The sequence below is a fragment of the Elaeis guineensis genome, chromosome 13 (assembly GCF_000442705.2).
Source record: "Elaeis guineensis isolate ETL-2024a chromosome 13, EG11, whole genome shotgun sequence".
Taxonomy (NCBI): Eukaryota; Viridiplantae; Streptophyta; class Magnoliopsida; order Arecales; family Arecaceae; genus Elaeis; species Elaeis guineensis.
The window spans coordinates 28,185,281-28,188,349 of record NC_026005.2 but is presented as its reverse complement, the minus strand read 5'-3'; positions in this window follow the sequence as shown (position 1 = coordinate 28,188,349).

Here is a 3,069-nt window from a genome sequence, read left to right as displayed (position 1 = left end):
CAAACATCTAATCAAATTTTTTTGGTATTTTTCATCTAAATTTTTAAGTTAAAAATCAGATCTAATCTGATTTTTATCTTGAAAAAAAATAGAAAAAAAAACTGAAAGAAAAATTTCTTCTTCTTCAAGGCTGCACACAAAAATGAAGACCCATCTTCTTCCTTGATCTTTCTCTCTTTGGGAAGAATTTTTTTCTCTAATTTTTTGCTGTATAACCAGCAAAGAAGTCTCTTTTTGATATTTAAAAATTAGCAAGCAAAGCCTCACAAAAATCTCTAAGACGAAGAGGAGAAAGAGGATGTTGGCATGAGGGATGTTGGGGCATCCAACTCTTGGACGCCCCCTCCTTATTTTTGGGCGACAAGAAGATGGGAGGGATGCCTCCTTTTTCACAGAAGGAAGAGAGGAGAGAGGTGCGGCACTTGTTCATGGGGCATGAGGATTTCTCACGGTGAAAGGGTTGTGGCGTGGAGATTAAATATCACATGGGTTGATTTGGGTTTAGTCCTATTCTAAATAGGATTCAAGATCTTGATCAAATTCTAACTAATTCTTGGATCCAATCCTAACTAACTTAAAAATTAGTTATAACAAACTAACTAATTGGATCCTAGCTCAATTATTAAGCTCCAATCAAATTTGTATTTAGTTAGATTAAAATTTTATTCATCCAAGAATTGATTCTTGATGGATATCAGGGAAGCTTTGATAATAGGGCTTGATCCAATCAAGTCTATTATCCAATAAGGTTAGATCCAATCCAAGTCTTTATAAAAATAATTGAATCATATTCATGCATCCCTGAGATCAATTGGAACAAGCCCTGTTATTCAATAGGGTTGCATTTAATCAATCCAAAGCTAATCTAATTAAATTCAATTCAATTAGATCTAATCCAATCTCTATTGCTCAATCAAATTTAGCTAATTAACAATCAAATTATTAATTAATTATTCTTCTAATTTATCAACCATTAGTAAATTATTTATTACAACCTTTACAAAAGATTAATCATCAATTAAATTGATAATTAAACCCTTCAACGATTCATAATCATTGATCAGCCATTTAATCAGACAGGTACTTCTATATGTGTGACCCCATAGGTTCGAATCTAAGCCAGTAGCACAAGAATAATTCTTGTACTAATCGATGTAACTATCTAGCAATGGGATCTAACGTCCGGATAGGCCGAATGTATGCCTAACAACACTCTAGAACCCATGTGGATATAGTTACCATATAATTCATCCCTTTGATACTTAATGCTCAAAGACGACTTTGGGTTAAACTGTCAACTCAAGATGAGTGATCCATATTGTATCTCAACTTTAAAAATTCTGTGACTCCTTACTAGGACTACTTTGGCTAAAGTTTTGCTGAATTGAAACACAGTGATACATCATCTTCAATTTTACTTGGAGCAGTCAATCTCATCTTGACTCGCACTCAAACTTCACAAGTATTTAACCGTACCCAAAAATCTTCCATCATCAAATTAAAAATTTGGGTAGTCCGACACCAAAGCACAGTGAGTTGCTTGCAAGTCACTGAGGCAGCCTTAGTTCAGAGGAACACTTATATCCATATCCCATCAGAGCAACCCTTGACAGCAGAGTGCTCTGGAAGTGATCACGCTCAGTAAAATATACTCCTACATATCACTCATATGCTATATCCGTGTCACCATACGTCTTGGTTAAGAGGACAACCAACTAATGTGGCATACAACGACCTACACTTGATACAATTATCATTCTTGTAACAATTGTATCATTTGATTGTGAGCATGATTTAAGAACCATATGATAAATCTTTCTTTATCATTTTAGTAGTAGTTCTAAGGACTTCATCATAACATACGAGTTCTATTTTGGAAGATGTATTCCTTATGATGAATCTACCAGATAATATTTATTATTTTATAATTCATATACTTGTATAGAGCACAATCATCTACAATCTAGATGATTGGCTTTAAGACATATTTTCTAACAAGATCATACAAATCCGAGGTGGAGATCATACAAATTCGAGGTCAAACTCAAAATCCATCCAAGGACAAGCTCAAAGTAGATCCGAGATGAGATCATGTAAATCCGACGTGAGATCATATAGATCCAAGGTCAAGCTCAAGATCCATCCAAGATTAAGCTCAAAGCAGATCCGAGGTGAGATCATGCAGATCCAAGGTGAAACCATGCAAATCCAAGGTGAGATCATACAAATTCGAGGTGGAGATCATACAAATCCAAGGTCAAACTTAAGACCCATCCAAGGGCAAGCTCAAAGTAGATCCAAGGTGAGATCATGCAAATCTGAGGTGAGATCATGCAAATCTGAGGTCAAGCTCAAGATCCATCCAAGGTCAAGCTCAAAGCAGATCCAAGGTGAGACCATATAGATCCGAGGTGAGATTATACAAATCCGAGGTAGAGATCATACAAATCTGAGATCAATCCGCTCAAGGCCAATCCAAGGTGAGATCATACCAATCTGAGGGAGATCATATCAATTCAAGGTCAAGCTCATAACCAATCTGAGGTCAAGCTCAAGGCCAAACCAAGGTGAGATCATACCAATCTGAGGAGAAATCAAGTTCAAGTTGAGGCAAAAATCAAGGTCGAGCTGAAGAAAAATCAAATCTGAGCAGAGGAAAAAATCAAAGCTGATCAGAGCCCAGAACAAGGCTAACCAGAGCAGATAAAGGTCAATCAGAGCTTAGATCTAGGCCAACCAGAGCTCAGATCTAGGCTGACCCGACCTCAGATCCAGGCCAACCAAAGCTTAGATAAAGGCTGACCAGAGCTCAAATCCAGACCAATCCATCTTTAGATCCAGACCAACCAAAACTCAAAACAAGGCCAATCAGAGCCCAAAATCAGACTAATCCGAAGTAAAAACAAACCCAAACTGTGGCAAAGCTCAAGTCCAAGATCAACTCCAAGAATAATGAGTCTTTGAGCACCTAAGCCAAAGAAAAGATCAAAATAATCCGAGATAAAGATCCAACCCACCCGAGATAAGATCAAGGTCAATCCAAGATAAAAACAAGGCCAAATCGAGGCA